The 23,105-nt window shown below is 39.0% G+C and overlaps 1 pseudogene; it reads left to right on the top strand.

Moving 5' to 3' along the window:
- Nucleotides 1-500: 500 nt before the first annotated feature.
- Nucleotides 501-22,673, top strand: LOC120799166 (annotated as a pseudogene).
- Nucleotides 22,674-23,105: the final 432 nt, after the last annotated feature.

Below are 23,105 nucleotides of genomic sequence, written 5' to 3'. Positions count from 1 at the left end.
AATCATATCAGGAAAACAGGGATTACAGGAATATTCTACAGGTACTCTTTCATCCATCAATTATTCCATCTCTACTAGGCTGTAGCAATGTGCTTACCAGTCTCTCTCTCTCTCTCTCTCTCTCTGTGTGTGTGTGTGTGTGTGTGTGTGTGTGTGTGTGTGTGTGTGTGTGTGTGTGTGTGTGTGTGTGTGTGTGTGTGTGTGTGTGTACTTGTACTGCTATCTTTGTGAGGACCAGTTATAGTCCTTACGGAGTGGGACATTTTGGCATTGTGAGGTCAATTTGGACGGTCCTCACAACTTCAAGGATTGTTTAAGGGCTATGACTTGGTTTAAGGGTTATGGAAAAACGGGCTAGGGAATGCATTCTGTCAATGATCACATCATTGACAGTGCTGGAATGATCACATCTCAAGTGGCTTCATAACAGATAACCCATTTTCAATCTGAATAGGACAATTTAAGTAGATTTTTACAGCAATTATTCAATAGTGAGTCAAATGGCAGAGGATTATGAGCAGTCTGGTGCTTCAGAATTTAGTAAAGGTAAGTTATAGATGGATTTAGGGGATTTTATAATGAATATAATAATTATATAATTAACTGCATAAACTTTCTACACAAATATAATATAGTGATATACCTACAGCAATACTAGGAGCTACAGATGCTATTATGTGTATTTGGGTAGATATATATAAATAAGCTATGAACACTGGGACTTCCATTGGAATTTTTAATATGGAAATAACATATTTAGATTAAAAAAAAACAAAAACACTGTCCACAGTACAAAACTAGAATCTTTTGGGTAACCAAAGACTCACAATGAGTGTCCTTGGGAATATCACAGGAATAACTGATAACTCTCAAGATAAAGGGGGGTTGAAAGCAAAAGTATATGAGGCAAAGTTGTTTTTCACTTTTTGTTGAGGGACATCATTATTAATTGCCTCAGAATCATCATCAATAAGAACACAAGGCATTAAAAGGTAACAGTACCACTTTAAGTAACTCTTTATAGAAGATTTATTAATGGTTAATAAATTATTTACTAATCAATTATAATATTAAGAACAAGTTTTAGATGCCAGGTTTTGACAGTTGTTGGGTTCCTCGCTTTTTGAAACACCATCATTTCTGCAGTTTTAAATGTTTGAAATTATTAACAAAAGATTTTCACCATAGTCTATCACATCTGCTGTTAGTAAAAATGTTAGCAAGTTATTTAAAAGTTTTTTAATTAAAAAACTAACCAGCCCAGGATCTTCCTGATGGACTGAAATAAAAACTGCTGTCACCAGCCAAAGAGATTTTTTTCACAACCTGGCAACGTAAAAATTGTTCTTTTAATGGCTTCTAAAATATATATGAAGCATTATTAAATTATTTATTAATCATTTTTGAAGCCATTAGCAAAACCCATGCTATAAAAATTACTTTTTTTCTTTTATAAACTTTTCTTTATAAACTTTTTATAAACGTACTTTTGTAAGTGATTAGGTTTTGCAGCGTTTCAGAAGTACTAGGATTAAGTCATATTAAATCAGGTTAAGTAACAGGCAGTGTGGTTTAAAGTGAGGAGCTTTGGGAACATGCTCTTATGGCACCTCAGTTAAATGAAGAAGCTGGATCAAAAACATTTCTGCATTAAACTGTCAAAGTGTGATCTGTGCCAGAGTTCCAGTGGTCAAAATGACAAATATTGACTTTCACCCTAATTTAATGTACAAGAAATATGGAAATGTATATGTTTGATCTGTGAAAAGTTTAAATGTCTGTAGTATTATCCCTTTCTCTATACAATCCGGTGGTAACTAACTGGAAAAAATGGGGGTTGATGGTCTACTTTGTGCCCAGACATGAGACCAAAACTGTATGTGATCCAGCTGAACTCACAACATCTATCAATAATGCAATTTTATGTGTCTGCTTGTCCTCCTGCATGTCTACCTGACTCTGTTTGTGCCACAGACCGGCTGTACTTTGCCACTCTACGTGTCAAACCAAAGAATACAGCCAACGCACACTACTTCAGCATGAATGAAGAGTTCATATATGAGAGGTAAGCCTCTATGATAAGCAGCTGGATCATATTAACATGGGTCAGTCAGCCATGGTCTTTCACAAAAAGTTTGTTTTTATATCCAACCAGTAGTTGTGCTTGTAATACATCCATACATCCTTCATAAATGCCTGAAAGAGGATCATCAGGTAATAACTGCTAGTTTCAGCCAACCACTCTTATAATGCTCTGATCACTAAATATTTTGTAAATCAAATAATGTTGGGTCGTAGTCACTGTCCTGTGCAAATTCATATAAGCTTAAATGGGTGTAAGCAGTGTTGTTGATACACTACCACCCATATGGTAGTGTCAGTGATGTATAGTTGGTGTAAACAGACTAATTAACGGCAATGGTGCACATACACTTAATTTTGTTTAACAAATTGTTTATGCCGTTGTTAATGATGGATTTCATTCCATATTTACATTTACATTATGGTGAAAACTGTTACCTTGAAGATTTAGATTACTGCTCAGTACTCATGACTGACATAACAACTGGAGCTGGAGGTTTAACAGCAATCAAATCATCCCAGTGATTAGCTGATTCAAAGTGTAAAAGCTGCTAAAGGGAGTGAACTTGCTTCAGCCTATTCTCCAGAGCGAACTTTTGTTCAAATAACACCTCAGGGCCAGTCTTGTAAAAAGAATATTGTATATTGTATTATTGTAGAAAATGAAGGACAAAGTGTTAAAGGGTCAGTGCACCCTAATTATATATGGAGGTATTGTAGCCTATGCAGGATGAAATGTGTTTGGGCAGTTTGAAGACAATACAGGCTGCTGCGTTCTGCATCATTTAGAGGAGTGACTGCCTATAAAAATATTAAAAATAATTTGAGTTATGACCAGATTCACACAGCACGTAGAATGACTTTATGAACATAAAAAAAGACATGTAATTTATTCCCAACTCCATCTGGCTAGTTTAATATGCAATAGAAGGAGATAGAAGGAGCATTGTACTGTAACTGGAATTCTTGAGTGAATAGCGTCAATAGGGTCTATTATTTGTATAAAGTACAGGTGTTAATTCAGTATTTATTTATCAGTATGTCTTGAATTTGCTTCTCTCATTTGCTTGTACAATTTTTCATCTCTTCTTTGCCATTTCTGTCACCTCCATTACTTGAACCAAGGTGCATGTTCATGAATGATTCTTATGTATAGTTAATCTGAGTGTATAATCCAATGAATCAACATTCATGTCAAGTCAATACATTGTCATAGTCAGAATTTCAAATAGCCTGCAGGCTCATTTTTGGCTTTATAACCTAGCAACAGGGTTTTAAATGTGATCTGAGCATGTACAGGGAGCCAGTGGAGGTATTGTTGCCTATGCAGAATGAAACAGGTTTCGGCAGGTTGAAAAACATACAGGCTGCTGCATTCTGCATCACTTACAAGAGTGACTGCCTGAAAACAAAGTTGTTGCAATAGTCCACTCTGGCAAGAATGATATCATACATGATCATCAATTATTCATAGATGAAGATTAATGTTGTCATTCTTATTAGTGTCCTAGACATGATATTTAATAGACTACTGGCTCTGCTATCACAGATTTATCCAAAGAAAAAAGTTTAGAATATCATTGCTTACAAAAGGTTTTTCAAAAACTAGTTATTAACTTTAATACTATAGCTTTGATTTATATAATAATTAATGATAATGATAATTATATTATTAAATCATTATATAATTATATTATTATTATTAGAGGAAAACCTGGATAAATGAGTGGAGATTCTTCCATATAGGGCTCTCTAAATGACATGTTAAATAGCGCTCTCGGAATGACGCAGAAGCATCATCCTCTACTCCTGACACAAGTACAGCAGGCCAAGGATATAGCTCAGTCATGGTTAATCCCATTGCTCTCTTCCTCTCTTCTGTCGTTCTTTAAATTCGTCCTTACACCAACATTATGACCAATCACGGATAAAGCAAATAACATTGCTTATCTCATAACAATGTCGCTAAGTCTGGGATATATTAGATGGTAAGTGTACGATAGGCTCCCCGTAGATGTCATGGCAGGTCAGCCCCATCATCAGTGATGCTGCACTTTGTTCAGTTCCATTTCAGTGTGCTATGGTGCGCTCAATACATTAAGAAGAAGTGGTCCATGTTGTGTGCTGAACTGTGTTTGTCCCTGATGATAAGTAAGTGTGGAAACTAAAAGATAGTTTATTTAGGTCAAGGTCATTGTTGGAAAGATGGAAATTGCGTGGTTAGCATGCTAGCGGCTAGCGCGCTAGCTAAATGTACATTACTTGCCATGTGTATGCAATTAAAAGCAATGATGTTTTGGTTAAAAGTGATGACGAATGCACCCTTACTCATCTTAAATATTTTAAGAATTTGTAATAAGGGTGTGATTTGAGTTAAATGAGCTGTTTGGTGTAACATCCGCTATAATTTGTTAATTTACACCAGCAGTGTTGTGCTTTATGACTCCCAGCTAGACATGTACGCTCTAGTGTTGTGTATTAAGCGGCATGGAAGTGGCTGTGTTAACACAGAGACAATGTTACTGACTATTCCCTTTTATTGTTCTTTCACAAACACAGACTAAAGTATACTAATATGCACAGTGGATAAACAAAGAAGCTTAAAAAGAAAAGAAGGCTTGCCTCCTGAGTTTTCTTGCTGACACCACCTAAATAGCACACTTTACCATCCAGAACCCAGCACTACATTCTTAATTTGGTTCTCACCAGCAGTAAGTGAACAATTGGGGAAATGGGCACGTCTAAAGACCTCAGTGGCTTTGATTAGCACCAAAGGGCCATTGCCAGATGACTGGGTCGGAGCATCTTCGAAACAACAAGGCTCGTGGGGTGCTACCTGTCAGCACTCGTGAGCACCTACTGACAGTGGTCCATGGAGTGCAAAAAACCATGAACCGGCGAATGTTGGGGGATGTGATGAAACAACTCTGATCTGCTGTGCCTCTGTAGGATAGTTCTGAACAGAATATTGAGACAGCTTTATTTGTGACGCTTTCCCTGCTACACGCAAGCAGGATTAGTAAGTGACAGCTAATGGCCCTAGAGAGCCACACTGGAGAATCCATAGGCCCCTCTAGCCACAGACGGCTGCTGCCCTGCTTTGACTGTTAGCTAACCTCTAGGACTCTTTCTACCCACGTGGAAATACATACAGAAGAATATCAAGATAGGGTTAAGAAGACAAGAAAATCCAATATCACCTTGGACAGACATAACATAGGAACCATAATATGTGTCTGAACACATATTCACTCACGCTCACTCTAAGACACTGTCCCCCAGATATTTCAAAGCCACCTCCTTCTCGTTGCCCCTCTGTGTAATCTCAAAGTGTTACAATGCCATGGCTTTATTACCTGTCTACCTGTCTAATGTGTACAGTTGTGCTACTTATATTAAAGATTTACAATCACTTTCATCTGAATTCTGCAAGTATATGTCTGTTAAACTTTAATCTCATTGTAATCACCTAAGCATCAGGATGTCAGTTCTTTGTTCATTGTAATTAGTTACTGACAAAATACTGTTATTTAGGCACTTGTTATAAATGGTTATACAATTAAAAGTATAGCAAGTTATGCAAGCATGTGAGACCTGGCTGCACAGTGCTCCCAGGGGGGTTGTAATCGTAACACCTCCCCCGGGAGGACGAGCCAGATTGGACAGTCGTCTCTCTCAACCTCTTGCCCAGAACTTTCCCTATAAGAGACCTTCACTGGAATGCAACTTCGAATTTCCTTTGTTACCGTTGCTATAAGTGTCCCATTCTGTCTCTGAATGGCTCCACTGATCTCAGTTTCAACAGATTCTTCACCTCCACACCTTTGGTGCTGCATCATCCCCTTCTTCACCATGCTGACTCAGTAGTTCCACGAACAGGCAACTAGTATACCTTCTTTTCTGTTGACCAGGTGAATTCAAAAATTACAATTGGTTGCTCTATCCAAACGTGATTCTAAATTTACCATCGTTTTACTAGCGCTTCCAGTGATGGTCAGATTTTGCTTTGCTCACCTGGTGCATACTTTCCTTGACAAACTGCAGTTCTAGTCATATAGTCATTCATGATAGTGTCGTTGTGTGTATTGTTGTGTTATGTTGTTCTGTGTAATAAATTATTTACATATCAAGTCATTTTCTGGTTTTCTGTAACTTACTTGCAGTCTTTTTATGTGTACAATTCTTTTTTGCTTGTTCTACCTAACTTCAGGTTAATTCTTTCCCACAGTTAAATTGTGCATTATAGTGACTTGACTTATCACCAAGAGAAACGTTTTTATTAGTTTTATTATGATGACTCTGAGATTATATCAGTGGATTAATAATTAAAGTGGTTCCGCATGATAATTATGATTAACGCCATATTTCCCCAAATTAAGCTAATTTTCCCCTACTCCTCCCACTCATAATTTACAGGATTTAAAGAATCTGCTGTTAATGTCTTGGTACCAAGTGAGACTGTCCTGTAAAAAACGACCCCATAGGTCATCTGTGCAAAATGCTTATTACAACCCATAGTTATATTTTAATGGAAAGTGATCTCCAGCGGCTGTAGTAATTATGATGGGAGCAAAGGAGGTAGTCAAGTCACTAGTAGTGACATATAGTTTAAAGAGCGAAAAAGTCACATGGGGGCCTGCTGTTCATTTTCTGCGTGAAACCGATAGTCATGTTGTTTTTTTAAACCATAACCATGCCTCAGCGGGTCAGAGCTGTTTTGGCGGCACGCAGAGGACCAACAGCATATTAGGCAGGTTGTAGTTTTATTTCCTTTTTCCTTTTTTTCTTCCTTTCTGGTGTGGCCCTAGTACTGCATTCGTAGTACATGACTTTGTGAGAGGAAAGCTCTTTTTGTTGTTGTCAGAGTAAGAAATTTGTTTGTGTGGGAAGTAAGCCACTCACTCTAAATTAATCATTACAGTCACCCCATATGGCAGTATGTATAAATAAATTCACTTAAATCAAAGCAGGCTGATGAGGAAAGAGTGATTTGTTCATTTGAATACCAGCCTGTAAGAGAAGCCCATTCATAAATGCTCAGCAAGTGTTTGTGATCATGCTGTAGGATATAGGTCAAGATGAGATCAGTGGCCATGCCCTCATGATAGAAAGGGATTTAGGACTAACACAAAATGACGCCAGTCACAGTGGATAGTTAATCATTCCAGTCTACCGGTTTTACCTCTAATGTATGCAGTACATAGTGTTTGACCTGGTACCTTAGTCATTCGCATCAACCAAAATGAGCTTACACATCATGGCTCTCTATTATAATATTTCTGTGCATTTAATACTGCTGTAGGCTTTTGACTTATTAGTTAAAGGTGCCAGTTGGGTCAAATACTGAGATCAGTTTTTTATTAGTGACACAGTAGCAATGCTGAGGGAGAACCATAGATAGATTATGGAATATACCTACATGAAAACACATGGTTTTTATTACAAGAAGGAACAGAGCATTAAGTATGTGTATTCATTATGCAATTATGTGGTGACTGAGGTTCACAGGAGCCTTACATATTGTATGTGTATGTGTGTGTGTGTGTGTGTGTGTGTGTGTGTGTGTGGGTGTGTGTGGGTGTGTATGATAATTTAAAATAACATTCAGTGCAGGCTCAAATAACATTAAACATAGTCAAGACTAGACAATAGGAAGAATATACCATATTGTAGTAAACACACTGTCATATAGTGGTATGTAAAAATAAATAAATAAATAAGTAAATTGCTGGTGAGCCCTTACAGTGAATGCCTGGTCGTTTGTGGTTCCCACTCTTCTATAGCAACAGCCAAAAGGCTTCAATGATCTGGTTCGTAATGGGTAATGGTTAAAAGTTCAGAAATCTATTTTGGGAACAGACCAACAGTTTGGCTTGAACAAATATAGGTTATAAATAGCTAGTAAAGGGAAGCTTCATTATATAAGGATAGATATGAACATGTTTCTGTGGGTCAAAAGCCTGGCTTCTGCATTGTGGAGCTGATACAGCTGGAATAGAGATCTGTGGCCCTGGCCTTAATAAACACTTATTGTGATCCAAATGAGATGAGGTCAAAACATAGATAACTTTCTGTAGGTCATCAAACAAACAAAAAAATACCTTTTTTGGAAGTAATTTAAAACAAAAGGAGCTGTTCAATACTCACAAAGCAGAGGTCTGAATCAAATATCATTCTCATGTTTTTAGCTATAACTTCTACACTGACAGTGTGCAAGACCAGCATCCACCAATGTCCAAGCTTTTCGCCATTATATTGCAATCAGGTACACACAGAAATTCCCGAGAGTTTAACCTGATCACAGATTTTGGGGCCATCTAGCCATTCTCTTCAAGTTCAATTTTCAATTTTCAAATCCCTCCTAACATTACATCCAGCTCAGTCATCCTAATTATTTGAGTGCCAAAGTATCCGTTTTACTCGAGTGACCCCACCTTCCAAATACTCCTGTATTTTAGCCCAAATGCCCTTCTCATGAGCTCAGTTTGAGCACACACTGTGATGTGACTTTGAGCCAAAAATGTAGCCTAGCTGCATGCACCTGCCTCTTAGGAGTCTATGATCAAAATTATAGATTATTACTTAGTAAATTCTCCTTCAGTGCCAGTTATAGCACAGTTCAAAGAAGGAGAAACGCTGTCAATGACGTACAGCAGCCTATACCAGCCATATCATGTAATGCAATTGTAATAAGTAAGAATTTCCCACAAGATCAGGCTACTCATTCAGTAGAAGGATTTAGTTTCATTATTTGACCATTATTTACCATTCAGGTGTTCTGTGGGCTAGCTAATGACTGATATGATGATACACAATGCTTTGTGATACATTGGTATTCATGTGATTCTTGCATGATGGTGCAGACTGTTGGATGCACTTTTGCCCTATCAAAAAGGAAATCCAGGATCTAATATACTTAAGAGGTCACTCTACTCTTATCTAAATGCATCAAACTCACTGTCTCAATGACCTTGCTGCAGCAGATTATCAGAAGACACAAAGGAATGTGCTATGACACTCTACAGTAAACCAAATGTTTATTAGTGATTACCAGCAGTTATGGAAGAAGTATTCAGATCCTTTACTGAAGTACAAGTGCCAATACATTAATTTAAAGATGTTCCATCAGTTCTGTTGTTGACTGTTGCATCAAGTCCTGCATTCAAAAAATTACTGAAAAGTAAAAGTGCGAAATATATCAAAAGTAAAAGTACTAATTCTGCCGAAAAAGACATATGATATTGTTAGATTGTGACTAATTTAGCATTTTGCTGTTGTAGCTGTTTGAGCTGGAGCTAGTTTTTCTTACTTATTACTACAAAGTGGTGTTACACAAATTTGTATTGATGTTATGGATTTTTCCCTTTGCTTTTCTGTGAAATATTGATAATCTGACCTCTAGACATGACATTTTTGCAAGGGTTCACAAGCCAAAAAACTCTGATTTAATCTTAATGCAATACATATAAGTATTTTTTGTATGTAAAATCTTAATGCGAAAAGTAACCAGTAACAACAGTCATCAGAGAAGAGCAGTACAATAAAAAGTGCAATATTTCCCTCTGAAAAGTAATGGAGTAGAAGTAGAAAGTAACATAAAATGAAAATACTCAAGTAAAGTACCAAAAATTTTACTTAAGTACAGTAATTGAGTAAATGTATTTAGTTACTTCCACCACTGATTACTAGCCCAGTTTTTCCTTTTGAAAGTGTCAGGATACCTTCATGAAATTCAGTGACTCCAAAAGCTGTGAATGTGCTGCCAGAAATTCTAGTAGAGTGGGCCACAGAGACACCCAGAGGAGGTTCTGCCTATTTACAGACGACTCCATCATACCAATGTAAAGTATCTGCTTAGTGTACACCCTGGTTTCTTGTCATTCATTCCGAGTATCCAGCCCGTATCCAGGATTTAAAGAAATACTGACGTTATACAGTAAATCCAAACAACATTAGGAGAACCCCACTCAACAAGGAATTTTTGACTTGGGAGAGGATCTCTACTTCTAAAAACCTTAGACTTACATGTATTAAATTTTATATCTTCCATTATTTTCATGCCCAGAATAGATTTGAAGGTAGCTGTACAGTATTTGATATTGCTAGCCTATAGAACAATGCTGAGTGAGTAGTCTGTGTCTCTGCGTGTTGCAGTTTCTATGCTGACTTCGGTCCCCTCAACCTGGCCATGCTGTACAGATACAGCTGCAAACTCAACAAGAAGTTCAAGGTGATCAATACTGATCAGCTCAGTATTTTACATGCAGGACATTCATTCGGGAAATGTATATAGTCTACATAGTTTATCATTTAAATCAGTCAAGCAGAGATATGTACACAGTACTGTTGATACTGATTATTGCTTAGGCATTTACTTTATTTTATCACCTCAGTCCTTCACGATGTCCAGGAAGAAACTGGTCTACTATACCAGTTATGACCAGAAGAAAAGAGCCAATGCTGCTGTCCTCATTGGAGCCTTTGCTGTAAATACCTCTTTATTTTTCCATCAGTTCATCTCTCCATCCATCTGTCTGTCCATCTGTCCAATATTAATTATACAGTATAACCTTTCCCCTTTAGGTAATCTATTTGAAAAGAAGTCCAGAAGAAGCCTACAGGACTCTTATCTCAGGAAACAACACAGGCTATCTGCCGTTCAGGTGAACACACACACAGGATAGTTTTGCTACCAGTCTTTCTGCAGCATTGCAAAGGCATCTTTTCTCTCCAGTGTAAAAAATCTTAGAAATGTATAGATAGTCACGCAGGTGGCAGGCATGTCATACTGTTGATGCTTCAGTGTGGTCTACCAAACAATGTACAAAGATTTTTGTATATGTTTGTATGTCAGGGAAGACAGTTAGCCTGACTCCACAAAGTCACTGCTCCTGGCCAAGAAATAGACACATAAAACCTGTAAAACTGCAACTTGTTGTTTTAACACTTCGATTTTAGCACGGACTAACATGATATAACATGTTTATTAGCTTTAGAGGTGCCGGGATTTTATTTGGTCAGAGCCAGACTAGCTGTTTCCCCATGTTTCCAGTCTTTATGCTAAGCTAGCCTAACCAGCTGCTGGTGCTAGCTTCATATTTAACTTATAGATATCAATAGGTGTAGGTAGTTATAGATATCAATCTTCTCATCCAACTCTCTGCAACAAACCAAGTAAGTGTATTTCCCCAAAAAGGCCATTTTCAACCTCAACTTTAACTTGAGTTTTTTAATTTCACTTTACTGTTATAACAGTACTACAAGCAAGATCTGGAAATCATGCTGGCGCTAGCCTGAAACTGCAAACCACAAGCCCCTGTTCCGTTATGTTCTGCCTAGCCCTTCTCCTACATCCTGGCTAGTATTAAGTGCTGGAAGAGATTTCTTCCAGCACTTAATACTAGCTTGAAGCATCGGTGTGAGAGGAATAGTAGACCAGAATTGTTTTCACATATTGATTGACAGCTGTGAGCTCCCACCCCTGATTTTGGCCTTGTCTGATTGGTTAGAGGGGCGAGTCTTGCTCAAAAACGTTAGAAGGGAATATCTCTGCCCTGCTGCCAGACTGCTCAATGAGTCTGGGTCATAGAAGCCTCTCTACTTATCTCTACTAATTTAACAAATGTTTTGGAGCATATTTCTACTAAAAATATTGGGAAAAAGTTACATACTATAGCTTTAACTGCCAAATATTTTCATTATTACAGTAAAACCGCCATAATTACATTTATCTGTATTGACTAAAATTCAAATGCAAAAAGTGGAAATATCCTGTCTTCGTTCTTGCCCATCCATCCACCATTGTCATATTTGGACGAGCTTATATTTTAGTTTCCTTCATGTTTGTATGTAGTTTTGAAAAATATAGACCTCTACTTTTTTGGATTTCCAACATCGCTGCATCTTTGGTGTGGATTTGGTTCATTTTGCCAAACCTAACAGCAAGTGGAAATGATAAAATTGTGTCTTATCAACCACTCAAAGCACTTTACACTACATGCCATATTCACCCATTCACAAACACATTCATACAGCACTAGTTTCTACATATACAGTGCTTTTCTATACACACACACACTCACACACCGATGATACATCAGGGGCAGTTCTGGGGTTCAGTATCTTGCCCAAGGACACTTCAACATGCAGACTGGAGGAGCCGGGGATCAAACCACCAACCTTCTGGTTAGTGGACGACCCACTCTACTTTCTGAGCCACAGCCGCCCCAAAAAAAGTAATCATGTATTAAAAAGCAGTATTACTGTATGGGGGCATTATAGTTATTTCATATTACATTTTCATAAAGTTGGGCGAATTGCAAGAGACACATTAAAATAACAAATGGTTAAAATTGATGCAGCAGAGGCTGAGATGTCCTCAATTTATTGGTCAAATTTCAATGCTCGCTCCTACATTTGCCATTATGCAAACAATCACATCTTTTGTTTGACTCTCCCTGCCTGTTAAACACCCATTTCCTTCAAACTGCAGACCACCTGGGATTGTAAAATCATCTTTATGTGTAAATTCTGTCTCCCATTCAAAAAACGATAAGACTGTAAAATGATGATATCTTGGATACACAATGTACACACTAAGTAAAATAAGGACTTGACATGTTCAACATTAAAAATCTTTCTGGACCTGATTAAATATGAGTCTGGTGTTTCTTGTTTTCCCTTTGATCTTTTCCTGAAATATCTGATTCCAAAATTTGGATTGCAATCATCACAATTAACAATTAACAGATCTACATTAACTGCTGTGTATGTGTGTGTGTGTGACGCTGTATCAGTAAGGTATGTTTATGCATTTGTCATCTTAGGAGAAAAACCTAACCCACTTTTGTTACATCATATTAAACTGATGTAAGATATTTCATCCATCCATTAATAATACCACTTATCCTGTGAGGGGTCACAGGGGGCAGGAACCAATCCCAGCTGACATTGGGTGGGAGGCAGGGTACACCCTGGTCAGGTAGCAGTCTATCACAGGGCTGATACCATACCATAACCATTCACACTCACATTTATACCTACGCCAATCAACCTGCATGTCTTTGGACTGTAAGAGGAAGCTGGAGTACCCAGACGAAACCCACACAGGCACGCAAAGAACATGCAAACTCCAACGCCAAAGGGGGTGAGAATCCAGAACCTTCCTGCTGTGAAGTGACAGTGCTAATCACTGCACCAACGTGCTGCCCGATGTAAGATATTTTGAATAGTATTTTGTAATGGGAAAAAATAACAGCTGCCCTTAAAACAATTGATCTCTGTTCCCACTGGAGGTCAGAGGTTACCTACTTTTTTGTTCAGCATTATGTACTTATTCTTAATCCTTTACTCTTATGCCCTCCAGGCATTACAACATGGTTTCCTGGACTTTGAAAACTTTGATGTTGAGGAATAGGAATATTACGAGGTGAGGATGATTATAACATAAACTGACAGAGAAAATGGAAAAAAAACACTCGATCCTACATTTACCATTATGCATCCAATAGCATCATTTGGTTTGACGCTCCCTGTCTTGTACACACCCACATCCACACCCCCAATTTGTATGCAAACTGAGACTGTGATTAAGCACATAAGCACATAAGCATATTTTAAAATTATCTTGTAATTGTGGTTCCATAATTTTGTGTTTTCAGTGGTTCAAATTATTCAAATCATTTACTTAAGTAAAAATACCAAAGCAATAGCACAGTATAAAAATACAAAAATACTAAATACATTAAAACTAAAAGTCCTGCATTCAAAATTATACTTAATGCTTCATATTTTATAAACTGATCACATGTATTTTATGTAAAATCTTAGGCTGTGTCCAAAATCACTTCCTCTTTCACTTATTCACTACTCCCAGTATAATAGACACTAAATAGTTTGCTCAGTTGTGAGCCAGAATAAATTAATAAATGATTAATACATTTATTCTGAGACATTATTGTAATCATCATTCACAAGATTGTCCCTACAACCCTCTGCAGCTACTTTTACATTGCGAACCACCAGGTTAGATTTTAAGGGAAATCTGCAGGATTTGCTCTACTAAACACGAAAAGCAAGAGGTTGCGGTTCTTCCAGCACAGAGAGCGCTAAAGCTAGTGTGGTTTAAAAGAGAGAGAGGACCATTTCCAGCACACTTATCTTCTTCAACAAGAAACATTTGTATAGCAAAATTAATTTAGGAATGATGGGAAGAGTGGTCTTCATGACAAGTATCATGACAATATTACAGTTACATTCTAATGTTTTAAAATGTTAAACATATTTGGAGTACCTCTGTCACACACCGCAGCTCCCTCTGTTGTCTCTGTGTCTTTAGCGCGTAGAAAATGGAGATATGAACTGGATCATTCCAGGAAAAGTTTTGGCATTCAGCAGCCCTCACTCTCGCAGTGAGGTAGAAAATGGTGAGTCAGATCCCCTCAAAAACCTTTCCTCTAAACCACTGGTTTATGCAATGTCCACCCTGGGTTTTGTAAGGCCCCCAGAAAAAGGGTTTCTCATAAGGTTGCACAGTCCTCATTTTTACAACCTCTGGACCATTGGTTGTTATATTAGTCTGATATAAAGTATTTGAATGGAACTGTCCCATGTTATTAATTAATACTACTGTAACTCCATGCTAATAAATCACAGTGATTCTTGTTAATTTTTCCAGATTATCCTTTCCACGCACCAGAGGTATACTTTGCATACTTTTGCCAAAATGACATCACAGCCGTTGTCCGTTTAAACAGGAAGTTGTATGATGGTAGGCGGTTTGAGAATGCAGGATTTGAGCACCATGATCTCTTCTTCCTGGATGGGACCACACCCTCTGACCTCATCATCAGGCGCTTCCTGCATGTGTGTGAAAATATAGAAGGGGCTATGGCTGTGCACTGTAAAGGTAGGAGTGGATTTGTGTATGTATTGATTATTTTTGACAAAACAAAAAAAATGCTCCTGGCAAAAAAATGGAAAATCATACAATAATATAGAGAATAGCATGTTGTAGGTCGAGGTGTTTAAGCTTTTCGTGTCTATAACTTGTCTCTCCTAACCTTCTCTCTTTGAACACTTCATCGAAACACAGCTGGCCTGGGTCGTACAGGTACTCTTATTGGCTGCTACCTGATGAAGCACTTCCGGTTCACTGCAGCTGAAGCCATTGCTTGGATCAGAATTTGCCGACCGGGATCCATCATTGGTCCACAACAGAAGTTCTTAGAGGAGTGAGTCTCAGTCTCAGTTGTGGTTCCACAATACAAAAAAGCCTTTTTTTTGTTTTCCCTTTGGTGAGATGAATTTGAAGATACTTTTAGAGAATTTTGGACTAATCATTTATGATAAATCAAGCTTTAAGTCATTTTGGTCCAGATTGAAACACTTTGATAGCTGTTGGATGGAGTTTTTATTGTTGTTGTTTTTTCTTTTTGTTTGTTTTTTGTTTTTTACAGTGGCAGCAGGAGTTCTAAATTACCACTTTATGACAGTATACAAAATAAATCAAAAGCTATTAACAAAATTCCTTTCTGCTTCAGTTATATTCGAAATTAAAGAAAGGTAATTTTGATGAATCAACAAATCCATTGAAACTATTAAATTAATCAATGAACGTATCCTACTAATAAGTATTGTATGTATCTAAAGCCTGATAAATCTTCTTCCTCTGTGCCATAGAGGTCCACTGTTTTCTAAAAACTATTAAAAACATATAGGTGACATGTTCCCTCAGTACCATGAACACACACATTGTAGTTTATTTTGACTCAGTCCCACATACACCATAGTGCTGCCGCAAACACACACAAGAGCACCTAATCCATATGAATCCACAGAAAATAGTCTGCCAAAAAGCACAAACTACATTTTTCAACACTAATGGTAATGATCAAAGATTCCCTCCAGACAAGTTTGTGTCTGATATGTTTTTGCAACAGAATGTTCAATTAAATTATTGAAATTCTTAAATTATTATCTATTCCTTCTCCCGCATTGAAATCACAGAATTTTTAAATATGGAAATATTCTTTCATTTGAAAAGTGTAACTGCTGGACAGAAGATGTCTCTTTCTCTACTGGAAAGCCCTGGTACATTCAAGTGTTAAACTGAGATTTAAGGTGAGCACAGACAATGTGTCCCCAATAAGCAGATGAATGTGTACACAAACTCTGCACATACATCATTCTGTACAGTTAAACTCAAACATCCAAGTGACATGACAATAAGCAAAACATTTTTTTAGTGGAAGGGGGGCTTTAAAGAATAGTCTCTCCATTTCTTATGTTACTGTTTTATATTTCTGGCATGTAATGATCAGCCTCACAGGGCAACTACCATGGCTATAAACCTTCAGTGTTTTAAGTCTTGAATATTGTCTATCTAATAAACAATGAAACAAGTGTATAGAGTGAGTGTAGGGTGAGATATTTCTTGTTTCCAAAAGAATTTCATTTAAGTTGATTTAGTTGATTTGTCTTGGTGCTTCTAAAATGTTGGTAAGCTGTTACTTGATGTGAAGTATGAACCAGTTGTAAATTTCATTTCTGTCATGAATTGTTTTGCCCAGAAAAGATTTTCTACCAGCAACCATACCTGACCCAAGAGTTTGACACGCTGAATGTACAGTGTGTTTGTCCTTTGTGTGTGTGTGTAGGAAACAGCACAGTTTGTGGGTCCAGGGTGACGTCCATCGCTCCAAACAGAAACTTGTGCAGCAGAGATTGAGTCGGTGGCAGCAGCTACAACTTTGTCAACAGCGGCAGCTTCACAGCCCTTACTCTGAGGGCAGAAAACAGGAAGCCATGTCCTGCCTACTCTCAGACATGGATGACCTTTCCATCAACACCACTCTCTCCAAATCATACAGCTTGGATGAGGTTAGGGGAGGGACTTTCTGGTATCTTTATTACTGCTCCTTTAAAATGAGGATTGAAGTATTTAAAACTGTAAACAGGCGTTTAATTTACATTTACCATTTGATCAGAAACTGATAATAATAGTCTCTCCCCCACTCTGCTTTCTTTATGTATGTGTGTGTAGAATAACTGTGCGGAAAGCAGTCTGACTCAGGGAGTCAGACTGGACTCAGGGAGTCAGACTGCAGAAGACTCTGACACAGAAGGGAAAGCGACCACCTAGATCAGTCTCATCCTCCTCAAGGTACACTGATGTGAGTGTGTGTTTGTGAGAGATAGAGAGTCTTCTTGTACTGATTACATTGTGGGTACAAAAATTGGTTCATGTTGTCATATTATGGGAACTCGTCACACATTTGGTGAAAGAAAACTTAAAATTCAGGGTTATATGTTGGTTTTTGGTTAAGGTAACCTTTATGGGTGGGGTTAGACATACATTAGGCATGTAACTTATTTGCTTTCTTTCCGAGAGTTAGATAAGAAGATCAATACCCCTCTCATGTTGGTAAGTTAAATACGAAGCTACATTGTTAGCTTAGCTTAGCTATAAGCAAAACACTGGAAACGTGTAAACATGTTATATCTCATTTGTTTCTACTGATTAAAACAAATGAGCTACTACACTCAGCGCAAGTAGTTTTCCTCAAAGGGCACAGTTAGAGCCAGTTTATGCTCTGTCAGAACTAGTTTGTAAGACATTTTTTCCAACCACTTGGCCACACTGGAAGGCAGATTGAAAAGCCAGCCATGAGAGAGAGGATGGAGGTGTGATACTGTCTCAAATATGGAAATGACTCGATTGTCAGCAGAGATGGCGGTGTTGGTAGCATGCTGGTCCTCGTCAAGAGCAGGCTGGTCGTTGCTAGCTGAGACGACAGCCTCAGGAGCAGTGTAGTTGGCAGTGGCTGAGACAACAGCCTCGGGAGCAGGCTAGTCGTTGGCAGGGACCCCAACTCAGGAACAGACTCAGGAACAGCATGATGTCAGACAGGATAGCCAGTTCAGGAACAGGCAAGATGGCAAACTAGGACAGCTAACTCAGGAAAAAACTAAGGAACAGGTTAGACATTGGCTGGAACGGCTGACTTGGGAACAGGCGAGACGTCAACTGGGATAGACAACTCAGGCACAGACAGGATGTCAGCAGGGCTGGACTGGGACAAAAAAATTGGCCCTGGCATTTTGGCCCAGACCAGCCCAACACAATCGATCACACACCAACCATCTTTGTGCCCTCTTGAAAATGAATACCAACTGTCCCACTCCCTAAAAACACTAAAGCCATGTAATGAGTAAGTTAGAATCAAGGAATATAAAGAGAGAGGAAATATGCTAAATACCTTAAAAAGTAGCGATGAAAATTGTATGCTCCACTGTAATTGATTTACTGCGATGAATCCTGAACATAAATGATAAATGACTGATCAGATGATCAGGGTTTTCCAGACAGAGTAACGTTGAATAAACTGTCAAAAAGTCAGAAAGGATGAGGGTGAACTCCTTGGATGAATACCTAAAAAAACAAGTGATGGCATCCTGTGAGCACAAGGGGGGGGGCAGCTTTCTTAATAGCTGTAACTAATAACATAATGATACATAACGATCAGGTCTAGAATTATTGGATTCCCATAAAGAGGTGCAAAAAAGCTCTATTGACATAAAAATACAAAACAGATAAAGGACAAATTGTTGTTTAATAAATAAATAAATGTATGGATGTCTCAGTTTCACTTCTATATACTATTGTCAGTCTCACACACACAGTGTGATAGCTAGCCACTGTGACCTCCCTACACGGTAAAATTGACATTATAACTAGCTAGCTAGCTAGCAAACTATGTCTGCGTTCATCAAGGTAGCAAGCTAGCCAAATTGAAGTAGAGCAAAGACTGCAGAATTTGCTTTATTGTAATGTTACCAACTTTGTAAACACCAGCTAGTTTGTTCACCGCTTGCATTTTTTTGCTCGGTTTTATCAAGGGGATCTTAATGGTTTCCTTGACTACAGAGTAGCATAGCCTAATGCTAATCATAATCATGATCTCTGATTACATATTGTTGAGCCAGGCAGCCTGCCCATTGTTAGCGTCTGCTTACCGCAAATTCTACCCTCCCTCCACTCTCGCCCTCATCTCTGTCCCTCTCTTCATCCTCTCACTATGTCCGCCATCACCATCATTGGCTTCGGGTGCTGAAGAAGATCCTGCAGCAAACAGTAACATTTGGCAGCATCTGTCTGAAAGGCCTGTGTTTTTTTGGGCTGCAATTTTTCCACAACTCCAGCTTTGGATGTCAGCTTGGATGGCCAACTCTGGGTCCGGCTTGGGTGTCGGTCGTTGGTCTGGTAGCTGAGGCTCTGTGTCGCTGGACAGCTCAGGTTCTGGGTCATCTTTGGGGCCCATGCTTTCTTCTAGGTGCTCCAACCCCTAGATATCTCTTGGAAATAACAAGGCGCATACTCAGGAAGGGTGACTGCTTAAGGTCTTCAGGGGCAGGATCAGGCCAGAGGCTAGTCAACTTGGAAGTAGACTAGACGCTAGAATGCTGGGAGCTAGCTGGCTGGGATGCATGCAGGTGGCTGGCAGGCTCAGAGCTAGTCGGTGCAGAAGTAGGCCGAAGGCTGACAGGCCTGGGGCTAGTTGGCTGGGATGCAGGCTGATGGCTAGCATCAGACCTGCTAGCTGACTGGGCCAGTCGGTTTGACTGGAGGCTGGTAGAGGCTGACAATGCCAGACATGGCAATAAACCCAAATCTAACCATTTGTGGTGGACAGGGTTCAGCCCACTGGCAGTCAGGCAGGTGGCTAGCACATCTGGTGCTAGTCAACCTTGAGACAGGCTGGGGGTTAGCTGAGTTGGGTGCAGGCTGGAGACTAGCAGGCTGGAAGCTAGCTGACTGGGAGGAAGGCTTAGAGGCTAACTGGCCAGAGGCTAGCAGGCCAGAGGCTGGCTGACTAAGAGGCAGGCTTGAGGCTAACAGTCCGCAGGCTAGCTGGTTGGAGAACAGGCTGGTGGCTAGCAGGCCGCAGGCTAGAACAGGGCTGAAGACAAACTTCCACCTGTAGAAGGCTACGTCTTGGATGATTTCAGGGTTCCGCTTCCAAAAGGTAACCATTGACACTAGGAACCCTGGCTCTTCATAAAGAAAAGTCTCTTTAGACACTCCACAGTCCTCCCAGGTAAATGGCAGGCCTGGTAGGAGCTTGTCTGCTGGGTCTGTGTTAGGGCTAGATAGTATTGTCATGGTTGGTGGTTGGAGCACAGGTAGGGAGGACCCTAGCATAGACATAGGCAGGCTGGTGTAATGAAGGAACTTTAATAGAGTAAGTGATGAGGAGCAGGCTTACAGGCAGGCAGGCAGGTACAGACAACAGGTAACTACATACAGGTAGCAGGAATGGGAATCCACAGCATGAACAGCACTAAAGGAAACAAACAAAGGCATTAGCCAACAATCTCGCAACTGACTAGAGAAAAAGGAGTCAGTAGCACGAACAGCACAAAGGGAAATACACAGAGACATTGGCAAACAATCTGGCAACTGACGGGAAAAAGGGGAGTAGATGAAGAACAGGTGTGTAGGTGGGCGGCGAAGTTCCAGTGATTGGAAATGGAAAACAGGTGAGTAGCTGGATTTGGAAGCAGGGAGAATGTCCAGGGTCATTTGGGGGCGGGTGGAGTATGACAGGAGGCCAGTAAATGGCTGAGACAGATATCATGACAGAAAATGGCACATTTTCAGAAAGTCTTTCCTGGAAGGTACTCACAGTGTTGCACTTGGTTGTTCACATGAAAAGTGACAGAAATACTTGGGTAAAGAATGAAAAAAGAGATCTTGAGAGAGAAGTTCAAACCTTGGTTCCTTTCTCACATTTCACACAGCTGGCTAAAACGAGATTTACTGTACACTCTGTTTGAACTGCATGTCAGATGGTCAGATAAGCCCCTCCCCTGCACCTATTTGACATTAGATGGGGCGTCTGTGTTGACCATTTTCTGTAACATTCAACCACTTCACACTATGACTGGTGAGAAAGGAGCCAGGCATTGTACTTCTCTGGCTTTTTTCATTTATTACAACTATTTGTGGCACTTATATTGTGAACAACTAAGTGCCTGTCTGAACATGTGCTGACAGCACATCTTAAAGACTAGTTCTGAGAGACCATAAACCATGGTGTGAAGTGAGTGTGAATGCCAGATCATCGAAAGTTGCAGAAATGGTCAGACACAGACCCCCTTTATTCAACATGGGAAAGGTCTGGGGGGGATGGGGTTTCTAAAGCTATCTGACCATGAGCCAAGCAGTTTGGACAGAGTATACTGGCCCCTTAAAGCTAGTTTACTTGCTGAGGAGTCTGGGGTGTGCAGCCTGTTGCCTGCAGCTCCTCATACAGCTCACTGTGGCATCTGTTTCCTGTCCCATTATTCCCTTACAAAAACTAGAAATGGTCTGCTGATAAAAAATAAATAAATGCTCAAAAAATGACTGTTCTCTTGTTTTGTAAAAAAGCCGTCAGCACTAACCACATTAAAAAAATACGTTGCATGTCCTGTGGCTTCTATACAATAAAAGCCAGCATGTGTTTTGCTAGTTGGACACTTTTAATGTGAAGCAGTGACACTGATGTAGATAAGATAAAATTACGAAGGATTACATACATGCTTGTTTCCTGTGAATCCCTCATGCAAGTGAGGGCAATTTGAATCCAGTGCTGGAATGGCAGACTATGCCACTAACAATGACAACCACTATATAGAGTTGTAATTATTGAATGTAAATACACTGAATGCCTATTGCAGAATAAATGAATACCATAAATTATATCATAAATGGGGTTTGATTTCATGAAGATCTTAAATGGCCTGCACATTAATGGTCCACACAGGTGTATTCACTTTTTATATAAATTTACAGTTTAGTCATGTTTACTATGTATGGTACTTTGATGCATCATATAGTTATAATTTTATCGTGCTGCCATTAGTCAGTTAATAGCATTTGTTTTTGTGTGTCTTCATATTCTATGATAATATTTATTCATCCTCATTCCTGTTTGCTCAAATTGTCATTTTTACATTATGCTGTCATAACTGTTTTTATTATATTTTACTATATGAAATTGTTTGGAAAATATCAAACATACATATGTTATAATCTGTTGATTGCTTTGTGTTTATTATGCAGGTTAAACCTGTCCAAGGCTTCTCACTGCTCTATCTTCCCACCCCCTAAGTCCACTAAAGTCCCCCTCTCCTTCTCATCCTCTTCCTCCTCTTCTAAGAAGCTGGTACGAAGCTCCTCCTCCTCCGTCACACAGATAAAGAGGTAAGTGTCTTTGTTTTTCCTCCTTTTAAAATACACTTTTCAAATGCAGTTATGTCAGCTGGATCAAAACTGTACAGTGCGAACAGATTCGCTTTAACAGGTGATTGACAATGTGACTCTCTTGAGAAAACCCCTGTGCAGACATTAATATTATTTCTTATGTCATCCTAAAGATTAAATATACAGAAGCAAGAGCCTCTGTATGAATGGTATGAATCAGTAAAATACAAGAACCATAAAGCAAATTCCTCTCTCTCTCTTTCACTTACTCTCTGTCTATGTCTCTTTCCCCAGTCCCTTCAGCCTCAGTCTGTTCAGCATCAGGCCTGCTGTCATTCATTGACTTCACAGAAGGGACATTTCCATTCTGCTCACACGTTGAGTCAACTAATGATGAGTCAAAAACTGTACCAGATCTCCACCAATATAGTGTGGTTGTCTAGGCCCTTAAACATTTTTTCAGTCAGGACATGCTTTAATTATTTGTCTAACAAAGTAACTGCGCTTTTAATGCAGGGATTCACAGAAACAAGAGCTTTATAGAGTCAAGAAACACTCAATATGGTTGAACGGCTACATCATAATTTTGGATCATTGATCACCTAAACTTATCACATATTAGTTTAGGTGATCATTGATCACCTAAAGATCACCTAAACTTATCACATATTAGTTTAGGTGATCATTGATCACCTAAACTTATCACATATTAGTTTAGGTGATCATTGATCACCTAAACTTATCACATATTAGTTTAGGTGATCATTGATCACCT

This window comes from Xiphias gladius, chromosome 14 (assembly GCF_016859285.1).
Source record: "Xiphias gladius isolate SHS-SW01 ecotype Sanya breed wild chromosome 14, ASM1685928v1, whole genome shotgun sequence".
Taxonomy (NCBI): Eukaryota; Metazoa; Chordata; class Actinopteri; order Istiophoriformes; family Xiphiidae; genus Xiphias; species Xiphias gladius.
The sequence above is the reverse complement of the archived record's forward strand: the minus strand, read 5'-3'. Positions and strand labels throughout refer to the sequence as shown.